This window comes from Hyperoodon ampullatus (assembly GCF_949752795.1).
Source record: "Hyperoodon ampullatus genome assembly, chromosome: 6".
Classification (NCBI taxonomy): domain Eukaryota; kingdom Metazoa; phylum Chordata; class Mammalia; order Artiodactyla; family Ziphiidae; genus Hyperoodon; species Hyperoodon ampullatus.
Window position 1 is genome coordinate 87,260,655 of NC_136919.1, and position 15,580 is coordinate 87,276,234.

Genomic DNA, 15,580 nt, shown 5'->3' on the forward strand with positions numbered 1-15,580 from the left:
CTGGAAATTAACTGATCTGATCTTTGACCCCATTCAAGTTTCTTCAATTGGCAAAAGGATTCCATTCAGTTTTACATGTTACATTTACTTGTCATATCTCTGCATCTTCCTTCAGTTAGGAACAGTTCCTCATTCTTTCCTTGTATTTCATACCTTGACAGTTTTGAAAATTATAGATCAGTTCTTTCATAGAACATCTGTTAATTTGGGTGTGCCTGTTAGATTCAAGTTATGCATCATTGGCTGAAGTATTTCAGAAATAGTGTTACATTCTCATTATATCCCCATCCTATCAGAGGCACATATTTTTTCTTTTATTCTGTTACTGGTGGGTTTTACCTTTGATAAGTTGGTTAAAATCGTGTTGACCATTCTAAAGTTACTACTTTTCCCTTTGTAATTGATAAGTATTATATTGGAAGTTACGTTGGAACTATAAAAATATCCTATACTTCATTAACCTTTCAATCTATTCATCTGTTTATTTATATTGGCATGGATTCATGGCTCTCTATTTTATTCAATGGTTATAATTTGTTTCTGTAATTATTTTAATGCTCAAATTGTCCCAGTTGGCCAGTGGGAGCCTCTTCAGTTTGGCTTCTGTGTCCCTTTGATATGTCCCTATCATTCTTTGTGCACTTTTTAACTTTCTGACACAGCGGTATATTCTGGGCTCATCTTGTACTTTTCCTGCCCCAGCAGTGGAATCAGACTTTTTTTTTTTTAAGGAATCTGGGTTCCTTTCAGTAGAATCAGACCTGGGTGCTAGGTGCCCTCATTACTGTTAGGTTATTGCTGCTCCCAGTCTCTTTCTCTCAGTAGAAAGAGCTACAGAGTTTTTCATGTTGTATTCACACATATCATCTCTATCCTTTTTATTTCTCCATTTACCATTCTGTCTGAAAACTGTGAGTACATACTGACGCCTCCAAGCCAATCCACTATTGCAGAATTCATACTAGTCTCTCCCTTTCTATATGTGTAACTCCCTTCTCTAAAAATGAAGTAAATGGCCCCCATGATCCCTAATTTAATGATATGTTTAATTTCCCTGTATGTAACAAATCTCCCATTGCTGCTGCCATCCTCTCCCCAGCGGATCCCTCTTTACCCTACAAGGGCTCTAACACTCTGCACCTGGCGGCCATCCTCCTCACATCACCTTGCTCTGATGCCCCACGCAGGGATACCCCACCATGTGAAAGCTCTCTTTACCCAGCCTGTGCTCCAGCATGCCACGGCAGGCAAATCACCTACACTGGCACTATCCTCACCTCATTGGCACTCTGCCTTACCACACCAGGCTGCCCTTGGACAGAGACAGCCTGCTTACCTTGGTTAGGTTCTGCCACCCTGCTCTGGGAAGCCATTTTACATGTTCACTCTCCTCTCTCTTCTTGGGCTCAAACATCCTGCTTGGGCCACCTCACATCCCTTCTCCAAAGCAGATGCCTACCTTTCTCGATCCCATCAGTAGCTTTAAAACTGAATTGTTCAGAATGGGAAGAGAAAAAAAGGAAGAGAAAGAGGAAAATGACATCATGTTTCTTGAGAGAAGAGAGATTCAAATAAATGAAAATGAAACAGTCAATTTCTCACATATGTAAAGAAACACATTTCCATGGTTTTAAGAGCTTAATATTAAAGTCATGGTATGAAATACACCAAAAAATGTGAACATTTTCCTTACATTAGGGCATTAAATGTGTAAAACCAGATAGCATACATTCAAAATCATGAAACGTAGAAATCAAAAGGAAAGAGTAGATTGTAAATAACATGTTCCAAATGAAACAATATGAAGCACTCTTAACAAATCAAGAAAAAAATGCCCCATTGGTAAAACAGACATAAGTTATGAATAGAAATTCACATATATTTAAACACTTTTTAAAATTTTATATTACAGTTTAGTTGATTTACAACATTGTGTTCATTTCAGGTATACAGCAAAGTGATTCAGTTATACATATATCCATTCATTTTCAGATTCTTTTCCCATTTAGGTTATTATAGAATATTGAGTAGAGTTCACTGTGCTATACAGTAGGCCCTTGTTGATTATCTATTTTATATATAGTAGGGTGTATATGTCAATACCAAACTCCTAATTTATTGCTCTCCCCCACTTTTCCCCTTTGGTAACCATAAGTTTGTTTTCAATGTCTGTGAGTCTGTTTCTGTCTCGTAAATAAGTTCATTTGTATCATTTTTTTAGATTCCACATGTAAGTGATATGTATGATATTTGTCTTTCTCTGTCTGACTTACTTCACTTAGTAAGGTAATCTCTAGGTCCATCCATGTTGCTGCAAATGGCGTTATTATTTTTTATGTCTGAGTAATATTCCATTGTATATATGTACCATATCTTCTTTTTTCTTTTTTCTGTTCGTGGCTTTTTTTTTTTAATTAAAAAAATTTATTTTTATTTTTATTTTTTTTGTACCATATCTTCTTTATCCATTTCTCTGTTGATGAATATTTAGGTTACTTCCATATCTTGGCTATTGTAAATAGTGCTGCAATGAACATTAGGGTGCATGTATCTTTTCAAATTATGGTTTTATCCAGATAAATGCCCAGCAGTGGGATTCCTGGATCATATGGTAGCTCTATTTTTAGTTTTTTTAGTAACCTTCATACTGTTCTCCATAATGGCTATACCAATTTAAATTTCTGCCAACAATGTGAGAGGGTTTCCTTTACTCCACACCCTCTCCAGCATTTATTGTTTGTAGACTTTTTGATGCTTGCCATTCTGACCAGTGTGAGGTGATTCCTCATTATGTTTTTTTTTTCTTTTTTTTATTAAACTTATTTATTTATCTTTGGCTGCGTTGGGTCTTCGTTGCTGTGTGTGGGCTTTTTCCATTTGCTGTGAGCAGGGGCTACTCTTTGTTGTGGTGCACGGACTTCTCATTGTGGTGGTTTCTCTTGCTGTGGACCATGGGCTCTAGGCGCGCAGGCTTCAGTAGTTGTGGCACGTGGGCTCAGTAGTTGTGGCTTGTGGGCTCTAGAGCTCAGGCTCAGTAGTTGTGGCACACAGGCTTAGTTGCTCTGCAGCATGTGGGATCTTCCTGGACCAGGGCTCGAACCTGTGTCCCCTGCATTGGCAGGTGGATTCTTCTTTTTTTTTTTTTTTTTGCGGTACGCGGGCCTCTCACTGTTGTGGCCTCTCTCATTGCAGAGCACAGGCTCTGGACGCACAGGCTCAGTGGCCATGGCTCACGGGCCTAGCCACTCCGCGGCATGTGGGATCTTCCTGGACCAGGGCAAGAACCCATGTCCCCTGCATCAGCAGGCAGACTCTCAACCACTGCGCCACCAGGGAAGCCTGGCAGGTAGATTCTTAACCACTGCGCCACTAGGGAAGTCCCCCTCATTATGTTTTGATTTGCATTTCTCTAATACTTAGTGATGTTGAGCATCTTTTCATGTGCCTTTTGGCCATCTGTATGTCTTCTTTGGAGAAATGTCTATTTAGATCTTCTGCCCAATTTTTGATTGGGTGGTTTGGGTTTTTTTGATATAGAGCTGTATGAGCTGTTTGTATATTTTGGAGATTAATCCTTTGTTGGTCACATCGTTTGCAAATATTTTCACCCATTTTGTAGGTTGTCTTTTTTATTTGTTTACAGTTTCCTTTGCTGTGCAAAAGCTTTTGAGTTTAATTAGGTCCCATTTGTGTATTCTTTTTTAAATTTTCATTACCCTAGGAGATGGGCCCAGAAAGACACTGCTGCAGTTTACATCAAAGAGTGTTCTGCCTGTGTTTTCGTCTAATAGTTTCATAGTACCTGGTCTTACATTTAGGTCTTTAATCCATTTTGAGTTTATTTTGTTAAAGGTGTTGGAGAATGTTCTACTTTCATTCTTTTACATGTAGCGGCCCAGTTTTACCAGCACCATTTATTGAAGAGACTGTATTTTCTCCACTGTATTACTTGCCTCCTTTGTCATTGATTAATTGACCATAGGCATGTGGGTTTATTTCTGGGGTTTCTATCCTGTTCCATTGATCTTTAAGTCTGGCTTTGTGCCAGTACCATACAGTTTTGTTTGTTTGTTTGTTTGTTTTTTTGTGCTACGCGGGCCTCTCACTGTTGTGGCCTCTCCCGTTGTGGAGCACAGGCTCCGGACGCGCAGGCTCAGCGGCCATGGCTCACGGGCCTAGCCGCTCTGCGGCATGTGGGATCTTCCTGGACTGGGGCACAAACCCGTAACCGCTGCATTGGCAGGCGGACTCTCAACCAGTGCGCCACCAGGGAAGCCCTACCATACAGTTTTGATGACTGTAACTTTATAGTGTAGTGTGAAATCAGGGAGCCTGATTCCTCCAGCTCCATTTTTCTTTCTCAATATTTGAGAATAGCTTTGGCTATTTGGGGTCTTTTGTGTTTCCATACAAATTTCAAGATTTTTTTGTTTCTAGATTTGCAAAAACTGCCATTGCTAATTTGATAGGGATTGAATTGAATTTGTAAATTGACTTGGGTGGTATAGTCATTTTGACAATATTGATTATTCCAATCCTAGAACATGGTATATCTTTCTATCTGTTTGCATCATCTTCGATTTCTTTCATCGGTGTCATAGTTTTTGGAGTACAGGTCATTTGCCACCTTAGGTAGGTTTATTCCTAGGTATTTTGCTCTTTTTGATGTGTTGGTAAATGGGATTGTTTCCTTTATTTCTGTTTCTGCACTTTCGTTGTTAGTGTATAGGAATGTAAAAGATTTCTGTGCATTAATTTTGTATCCTGTAACTTTACCAAATTCATTGATAAGTTCTAGTAGTTTTCTGGTAGCATCTTTAGGATTTTCTATGTATAGTATCATGTCATCTGCAAACAGTGACAGTTTTATTTCTTTTCCAATTTGTGTTCCTTTTATTTCTTTTTCTTCTCTGATTGCCGTGGCTAGGACTTCCAAAACTATGTTGAATGAAAGTGGCAAGAGTGGACATTCTTGTCTTCTTCCTGATCTTAGAGGAAATGATTTCAGGTTTTCACTGTTGAGTAAGATGTTACCTGTGGGTTTCTCATATATGGCCTTTATTATGTTATGTTGAGGTAGGTTCCTTCTATGCCCACCTTTTGGAGAGTTTTTTGGGTGTTGAATTTTGTCAAAAGCTTTTTCTGCATCTATTGAGATGATCATATGGTTTTTATTCTTCAAATTGTTAATGTGGTGTATCACACTGATTGATTTGGGGATACTGAAAAATCCTTGCATCCTTGGGATAAATACCACTTGATCATGGTGTATGATCATTTTAATGTATTGTTGGGGTCGGTTTGCTAGTATTTTGTTGAGGATTTTTGCATCTATATTCAGCAGTGATATTGGCCTGTGACTTTCTTTCTTTCTTTTTTTTTTTTTTTTTTTGGTGGTATCTTTGTCTGGTTTTGGTATCAGGGTGATGTTGGCCTCACAGAATGAGTCTGGAAATGTTCATTCCTCTGCATTTTTAAAAAATTGTTTCAGAAGGATAGGTGTTAACTTTTCTCTAAATGTTTGATAGATTTCACCTGTGAAACCATCTGGTCCTGGACTTTTGCTTGTTGGGAGTTTTTAAATCATACTGTCTATTTCAGTACTTGTGATTAGTCTGTTCACATTTCCTATTTCTTTGTGGTTCAGTTTTGGAAGGTTGTACCTTTCTAAGAATTTGTCCATTTCTTCTAGGTTGTCCATTTTATTGGCATATAGTTGCTTTTAGTAATCTCTTATGATCTTTCGTATTTCTGTGGTGTCAGTTGTAACTTCTCCTTTTCATTTCTGATTTTATTGATTTGAGTTTTTCCTGATGTGTCTGGCTAAAGGTTTATCAATTTTGTTTATCTTTGCCAAGAACCAGCTTTTAGTTCCATTGATCTTTTCTGTTTTTTTCTTTGTCTCTATTTCATTTATTTCTGCTCTGATCTTATGATTTCTTTCCCTCTACTAACTTTGGGTTTTGTTTGTTTTTCTTTCTCTGGTTGCTTTAGGTGTAAATTTAGTTTTTTACTTGAGATTTTTCTTGTTTCCTGAGATAGGCTTGTATTACTGTAAACTTTCCTTTTGGAAATATTTTTGATGCATCCCATAGATTTTGGATCATTGTGTTTTTGTTTTCATTTGTCTTTAGGTATTTTTTATTTCTTCTCTGATTTCTTCAATGATCCATTGGTTGTTTAGGAGGATATTATTTAGCCTCCATGTGTTTGTGATTTAAAAAAAAAATTTGTAGTTGATTTATAGTCTCATAGTATTGTGATTGGAAAACATGGTTGATACAGTTTCAGTTTCCTTAAATTTACTGAGGCTTGTTTTCTGGCCTAGCATGTGATCTCTCTTGGATAATGTTCCACGTGTACTTGAAAAGAATATGTATTCTGTTGTTTTTGGTTCGAATGCTTTATAAATATCCATTAAGTCCATCTGGTATAACGTGTCATTTAAGGCCTGTGTTTCCTATTGATTTTCTGTCTGTCCATTGATGTAAGTGAGGTGTTAAAGTCCCCCACTATTATTGTGTTACTGTTGATTTCTCCTTTTGTTAGCATTTGCCTTATATATTGAGGTGTTCCTATGTTGGGTGCATATATATTTACAATTGTTCTATCTTTTTGGATTGATCCCTTGATCATTATGTAGTGTCCTTCTTTGTCTCTTATAACAGTCTTTATTTTAAAGTCTATTTGGTCTGATATGAGTATTGCTACTCCAGCTGTCTTCTGATTTCCATTTGCATGGTATGCCTTTTTCCATTCCCTCACTTTCAGTCTGTATGTGTCCCTAGATCTGAAGTGGGTCTCTTGTAGACAGCATATATATGGATCTTTTTTTTTGTATCCATTCAGCCAGTCTTTGTCTTTTGGTTGGAGCATTTAATCCATTTACATTTAAAATAACTATCAATATGTATGTTCTTATTGCCATTTCATTAATTGTTTTGGGTTTGTTTTTGTAGGTCTTTTTTCTTCCATTCCTCTTGTGTTTTCTTCTCTTGTGGATTGATGACATTCTTTAACGTTGTGTTTGGATCCCTTTTCCTTTTTCGTCTGTATATCCATTGTAGATTTTTGGTGTGCAGTTACCATGAGATTTTGATATAGCAGTCTATATATATACAAGATTGTTTTAACTTGCTGGTCTCTTAATTTCAAATGCATTTCCAATATCCTGCATTTGTATTCTCCTCTTTTCACAATTGCTGGTTTTGGTATCATATTTGTGTGTGGATGATTTCCTGCCTTTATGTTTGCCTTTATGGTGCGCTTTCCATCTGTAATTTTCTTTTTTCCATTTGTGACCTTTTCTGCCTAGAGAAGTTCCTTTAGCATTTGTTGTAAAGCTCGTTTGGTGGTGCTGAATTCTCTTAGATTTGCTTGTCTGTAAAGCTTTTGATTTCTCTGTTGAATCTGAAAAGGAGTCTTGCTGGGTATTCTTGGTTGTAGGTTTTCCCTTTTCATCACTTTGTGCCACTCTCTTCTGGCCTGCAGAATTTCTGCTGAAAAATAAGCTGATAATCTTATGGGAATTCCCTTGCTTGCTATTTGTTGCTTTTCCCTTGTTGCTTTTAATATTTTGTCTTTGTTTTTAATTTTCATCAATTTGATTAATATGTGTTTCTGCATGTTTCTCCTTGGGTTTATCCTGTATGGGATTTTCTGTGCTTCCTGAACTTGGGTGACTGTTTTCTTTCTCATGTTAGGGAAGTTTTCACCTGTTATCTTTTCAGATATTTTCTCAGGCCCTTTCTCTCTCTCTTCTCCTTCTGGAACCCCTATAATATGAATGTTGGTGTGTTTAATGTCGTCCCAGAAGTCTCTTAGACTGTCTTCATTTCTTTTCATTCTTTTCTCTTTATTTTTTTCTGTGGCAGTGATGATTTCCACCATTCTGCCTTCTACCTTAATTATCTGTTCTTCTGCCTCAGTTATTCTGCTGTTGGTTTCTTCTAGTGTACTCTTCATTTCAGTTCTTGTATTGTTCAACTCTGTTTGTTCTTTAAATCTTCTAGCTCTTTGTTAAACATTTCTTGTATCTTCTCAGTCTTTGCCTCCATTCTTTTTCCAAGATCTTTGATCATCTTTACTATCATTACTCTGAATTATTTTTCAGGTAGATTGCCTATCTCCAGTTCACTTCGTTGTTCTTCTGGGTTTTTAATCTTGTTCCTTCGTCTGGAACATAGTCCTCTGCCATCTCATTTTGTCTAACTTAATATATTTGCAGTCTTCGTTCTGCAGGCTGCAGGATTGTAGCTCCTCTTGCTTCTCGTGTCTGCCCTCTGGTGGGTGAGGAGGCTAGTCTAGAGGCTTGTGGAGGCTTCCTGGTGGGAAGAACTGGTGCCTGCCCACTAGTGGGTGGAGCTGGGTCTTGTCCCTCTGTTGTCCAGGGTTATGTTTACAGATGGGTGTGGGCTCAGGAAGACTTTAGGCAGCCGTCTGCTGATGGGTGAGGCTGTGTTCCTGCCCTCTTTGTTGTTTGGCCTGAGGCGTCCCAACACTGGAGCCGACAGGCTGTTGGGTGGGGCCACTTCTTGGTGTCAAAATGTCTGCCTCCAGGAGAGCTCACCCCAGTGAGTACTTCCTAGTACTTCTGCCACCAGTGTCCTTGTCCCCACAGTGAGCCACAGCTGCCCCCTGCCTCCCCAGGAGACCCTCCAATACCAGCAGGTAGGTCTGGTCCAGGATCCTCTGTTTTTTCCCTGCGTCCTGGTGTGCATGAGACCTGTGTGCACCCTCCCAGAGTGGAGTTTCTGTTTCCTCCAGTCCTGTGCAGCTCCTCTGATCAAGTCCCACTGGCCTTCAAAGCCAGATGCTCTGGGGCTCTTCCTTCCGATGCCAGACCCCCTCACTGGGGAGTCTGAGTGGGGCTTAGTTCCTCACTCCTGTGGGAGAACCTCTGAGATACAATTATTTTCCAGTTTGTGGGTTGCCCACCAGGCAGGTGTGGGATTTGATTATAACACATATGCAACCCTCCTATTGTCTTGTTGTGGCTTCTTCTTTGTTTTTGGATATAGAATATCTTTTCTGGTAGGTTCCAGTCATTTTTGTCGATGGCTGTTCAGCAGTTAGTTGTGATTTTGATGTTTCCATGAGAGGAGGTGAGCTCAAGTCCTTCTACTCCACCATCTTATCTTCAACTCTCAAAATTCACATACATTAAAAAGTATAAACTACCAATAATGATGAAAGAAATGTTAACCTCTCTAGAAATAAAATTTTAAAAATAATTGTAATAATAAACTATTTTTTCTTTCAAGATGACATATTTCAATGAGAAAATATTAGAATTATTGGTAAATATGGACTGTTGAATGCACTGCTTGACAGTGTGTAAATTGGAAAAGCACTTTTGAAGGAAAGTTTTTATCAATTACAATAAAAATATATGTAGCCTTTGAACTAGTAACTCTACTCTTAGCAAATAACATTAGCAAATAATCAGATGTGGACAAAGATTTATGATGGTGTTTATTTCAATATATAATATAGGGATAAAAATAATATACAACATGCTATATAAATATTTACATACATATTTAATATAGGAATTTTTTTTAAAAGACAGCATTTGGTCTACCATAAGGAATTGGTAAAATGAATTGTGCTGTACAAAGAGGTGAAATATCATGTAGTGTAATTAATAATTTTTGAAAATCAGAAAATTATTATAGGAAGAAAGCACAGTACATGATTAATAGATTTTGCTTTTGCATGTGTATGTGCACGTGTGTATTTTGTGCTTGTGTGTGTGGAAAGGGATCTACCTGTTGCTATGGAGATATTTAGGAGAAAATAAACCAAAATGTTAACTATGATTTGCTTATGGTTTATTTCTATTTTCTTCTTTATATCTTTACCAGATTTTCTATCATGAACATAAATTACTATTGTATTAGTTTCCTACTGTCGCTGTAACAAATGAACACAAACTTAGTGCCTTAAAATAACACAAATTTATTCTCTTACACTTCTGGAAGTCAGAAGTCCAGAATCCGTTTCACAGGCTAAAACCAAGTTGTCAGCAGGGCTAGTTCCTTTTGGAGGTTCTGAGGGCTTCTGACTTTTTTAATGCCTAGTGGCCACCTGTATTCCCCCATCTTCAAAGAGCATCACTCAGTCTCTGCTTCTGGCATCACATTGCCTTCCTCTGTGACTTGACCCTCATATGTCCCTCACTTAAGGACTGTAGTGATTGCCTCATCCTGGATCATCTGGTTCATGGGATAATCCATGATAATCTTCCTACCTCAAGACCTTTAGTTCATTTATACCTGCAAAGTCCCTTTTGTCATATTAGGTAACATTCACAGTTTCTTGGGATTAAGGTAGGATGTGAATATATTTGGGGGCCACTATTCAGCCTACTTCAGCTATTATACTTAATATTAAATTATTTATTATTGTAGAGACATAATAAGCCTTGCTCTGGCATCCTTGATGAGGAATTGATTTTCTTAAAACATTATGGAACATAATATATATTACTAGAAGATACAGGTGAAGAAAAGGCAAAGATACATTCTCAGGAGCTCAATATATATTCTGTAGTTCAACAGGGGGAATTTTCAGAAATAAGAATTTATGATTGAGGAGAGGGATTTCGGTATTCCAAACAGTAACATCTGAAATAACTGCTGCCTCAAAAAGGAAAATCATTGGGATTGTGGCTAGCATCTCACTTAGGTATTGAGTCTTACCACGTCTGTACCTTCTAAACATATGATGGTAATTTTAATTCTGTAATATACACCTGCTTCCAGGAAAATGATCCCTGGAATAGCTACTGAAAATTACCATATGGCCAGGACCCGCACTAAATGTATAAAGACATTCCCTATTCAACAGTATCAAAATGCATTGTTTCCTGGGAAAAATTATATATAGTGGTATCCAGAGCAATGTTATATGTAACCACAAAAAAAGGGGGAAACAATCTCAGTGCACAACACTAGAGGGATTAACCAAAATTTATACATCATAATATATAGCAGGCTGTTGGGTAGCCCTAAACTCATAAATTATTATTATGTTACTATTATCCTATTCATGACATCAGAAAATGCTCATTGTAATATTAAAGGAAGCAAAGTAACTGGGTACCAAATGACATTTATCATAATCCCAAAAATGTTAAAAAATAAAAAGAAGTTAGAGGGAGCAGAAACTATATTAAAATATGTATAGCGGATTTTTTCAATGATGGAGTTATGAGTGACTATTATTTTTTTTAAGTTTCAAAATTTTCCACTGGACATACTATGTTTTTATACTCAGAAGGGGAAAGAAACCAATAAAAAGTATTGGATCAGTTTCCCATAGATATTGATTCAGTTATTGGGCTAAGGGAAGTTTTACTGCCTGGGAAGCTTTAATTTTCCCACTGTGCATCACTCCACAGGAGAAAAAATGTGTGCCCACCTTTTTGTTTATGGGCACTGGGCAGGATGGTGCACCATTAAATCTAAGTGGAGACAATGATCATTATCTTCTAGGTGACCTGGAATGGGTGGAGATCCAGTAATTCTGTATATATTCTACCATGCAAACATTGAAAGAAGTCTGTCCTCATATCCTTCGTGGGAAATACGACCCTGAAAAAGGTTAAGGAGAAAGAAAAAAGGGTTAAACAGAGAGAAGTACACAACATAAACAAACAACAAAAAATATAAGGCCTATATGTTTTAACTTCATTACCTGTAAAAAGATACAGTATAGTATGTCCCTCTCGTGTGCACTAGAATATGTATGAGGTCATTAGTCCTTGCCATAAACGAACAGTACATGCAAAACTGTCTTTCTTTTCTAGCATTAGCACAATATGATCCTTTATTGAGCTTTCATTAAAAATTGGTATAGTAATTCATTATGCATTTATCTGATTTTAATCCTCTTTGGATTTGGTCAGGATGACAATACTTAGTGCTTGAGAATTCAGAATGAGAAGTATGAAAGCTCGAGATATATCTGCTTATTCACAACTAAGTAAATCAGCCTTTTAATCCTTTAATCTACTCTAGAAACTGAATAATTGAGCTAGAACAGGGATTGTTCCATCTGATTCAAAACATTTGTTGGAGGTCAGAGTCTCAGAAGAGAGACTTTTCATATGTTTATTTGCTCTAATTCACATAACTGGTACATTAAAATGAACAAATTAGAAACAGACAACCAGAGGGTGTTGGATTAGCAGGAGTCTTAAAAGCTTTGCAGGAGGAGGCATGTTTAATTAGTATAACACACATTAGTAACAATTAAACATAGTCAAGGTCAGGGAATTAACCCTTTTACAATTTAAAGTTGGTATTTAAATTTTATATTGCTCTAGGCCCAGCAGAAATGTTAATTTATTTCAATGTAATATTCTGTTATACTGTTAGAACATTAAAAATCACTCTTTTTCATATCGCTATAATGCAATAATTTACAGGTAAGAAATCGAGGTTTTAGTTTCTAGAGATATCTGTCTAAGACTCTCGTAAATGTGAAAGCTCAGTACTCAAAGGAATGAAGATGCACATACAATTTTTCAAGTGACTGTGCTGTGCGAGCTGGACTCTTTCTGAGCTGAGTGAAAAATAGAATGAAGAGACTTAAATAGTTGCTCCATTTCCTAATCCCACATCTTGTACCTCAATTGAAAGGGGTTAAGAGCCCATTAAATTCTCTTCTTGGTCCATAAGCTTCTTTTCAGTACCTTTCCCAGGTTGCGAAGAAAATTTCCTGAAGGTTAGCCATTAAAGATTACCGTACTCCTGAAAATCCTTGACTTATGTCTTGAAATGCGGGGCCATTTTAATTATCTATGGGTGAAAGCCAGTGGTTTGACTTCAACTCACTTTTAGGTGTCTCTTATGATGTATAACAGCTTAGGGTTCTAAAAAACTGTCTCCCTCGTTGCAACCTAAGAAATACCATATTTACTCAGCTTTTAGTTTTTATTTCTCCCTATGTAGTTCATTACTACTAGTGCATCAACTCTGGTTTCTACAAATAATAGATAGAGGAGAAAAAAAACCCTACACGTCTAAAACACAGAGGGTATGGATGTTATCTTTTTTTTTTTTTTTTTTTTGCGGTACACGGGCCTCTCACTGTTGTGGCCTCTCCCGTTGCGGAGCACAGGCTCCGGACGCGCAGGCTCAGCGGCCATGGCTCATGGGCCCAGCTGCTCCGCGGCATGTGGGATCTTCCCGGACTGGGGCACGAACCCGTGTCCCCTGCATTGGCAGGCGGACTCTCAACCACTGTGCCACCAGGGAAGCCTTGGATGTTATCTTTTTAGTGTCCATAATGAAGGTACCAGCGGAAAAAGAAGGTAGAGATATGAAAGATATTGATCATTTATGTGTATGAAAATTTTCATATTGAATAGTGATACCTGATTTATGTTCCCAAACTTTTTAAAAAGATAGTTTTCAGATAGTAGAGAGATTACAGCCCTACCAACTATACTTTTCTATAAATTATATGTGTGATATATTTAATATGTATGAAATATATGTTTATTACAGAGTTGTCCTGTATTGTGATTAGTACTTGGTCTTTACAAGTTCAAAATAAGGAATCAATGCAAGATGAATTGGGTAGGGGCATATGGTCAAAATAAGGCTTTCTCACATCTGAAGCTGCTTGTCTTTCACCTGGATGAATTCACCAAAGCCCAGGGTCTTTCCTTCAATTCTGTGACTTGAAAACATGAAATTTTTAGAATTCTAAGTACAATTTCTCTTCTCAAGGGAAGACTCACATTAAACCAGCAAACACAAACAGGGTGTAAAAACAGAATGTCAAGTTGTGAATGTAATGATAAACAAAAAAAATAAAGAAATCACAGTACTCTCTTTAAACTGTAGTCTCCCTTTAGGGTGGGCAATCTGGATGTCAAAAGCAATCAGGATTCATAAACTTTTCTGTGTGTATATTATACCTCAATAAAATTTGCAAAAACAAAGTGAAATCTCTGAAACCCAGGGTCCAGGAATCTACACAGTAAACAACAAGAACAATTCTCCTGGAACTTTGGGTGATAGTTCCTAAGGGCAAAGGGTAATAGCCACAGCAGTTGTCAGTTATGATTTGAAACTTTAATTTCTGAATCATAGATCCTTGCGTTTGAAAGGAACCTTAGAAATTTGGATGGATGGTTTCCCCCAAAAGACCTTTTGTTTTTGAGTAGTGAGGATGACTTTTTAATGATTTATGGCTTTTCTGGCAGTTGCCTGAGATAACTTTTCTTACTTCATTTGGCAAAATATTTGCTGGTTTTTCCTCTAAAGCAGAGGTCAAGATCTAACTCCTGCAAAACTTCTCCAATTATTTCAATCTATTCCAAAACTCCTTGACCCTACCAACCTCTCTTACTGGGAACATTTCAAAATAATTGTAATTTAAACTTGGAGTTAGAGCTCTCTGGCAACGTGACTCATATATTATCTTGCTGGACTTTCAGCTCCTGGAAACTCTGAAGTATTTAGCAACTGGATGCCATGTGTTTCTTTCAGGGTAGGTAGAGCTACTCTCTCACTTATCAGCTGAGTGATCGTGAGCAAGTTTTGAAACTTCTCTAAGCTTTAGCTTCCTTGTCTATAAAGTCAGGAAGTTAGCACCAACATGTGTAGTATTATTATAAAAACTAGGTGAGGTGTGTTGTGTGTGCAGTGACCATGGTAGGCATTTAGTAATAGAAACAACGTTATCTCCATCCTTTATCCTTTAGTAAATATATTCCTACAAGTGTATAAATAATTGAACTAACACCTCGGTGGGATGGTGAGTTCTCAGATAACAAAGAATCCATTCTCAGCTGGTCAACTCTTATTCCCTCCATAATTTTGCTTGGGGACAAGAGGAAGGAGATTCAGAATGAAGCAGGGACAAGTCCCAAGAAATCTGTCCCTCAGAACCTTTCCACATTTGATCAGGTTTGTCATGTATCAGAGAGAATGTGGATTAGGAGTCCTGCAAATCTGGTGTAACTGTGATGCTGGTATTGATACATTATTTCCAGCTAGCATTAATCAGAAGCCCTAGTTTAAATGTATCTCTCTGCTTTCCTTTTTTTAAAACTTTTCTTCTCTGTTTTTAATGAATTCTCAAACTGTTTGTTTTTATTTTTTTCCTCTAGAGCTTGGTAAATAAAATATGGATTAAGGCATCATTCATTCAAATCCCTGGCCCTGCCACTGGCCAGCAATTATTCAACCTTTCCTTAGGTCAGTGTCCTCATTTGAAAAATAGAATATTAGTATCTACCTCATTGGGCTGTTTTGAGTATTAAAAATGGGATAATACATGTGTATTGGCATATTACAATAAAAATACAGGAGTTATTGTATTCATTCCCAAATTTTGCAGTGCTCAAAATATGAATGTTCCACAATCATTCAGTGAATTCAGGCCAATCTTGTGATTCTTTCTGTGCTCCTCACTTTTCTCCTTTAAACCCCTTTTCTTTCTTCTTTACTTCTTTCTTCTCTACATCTCTCTCTTTACCTTTCTCTCTTCCTATCTTCTGTTGTAGTCTTCCTGGTTTTTTGTTTGTTTGTTTTCCCTAAGAGTCATCTGCTTTGAAGAA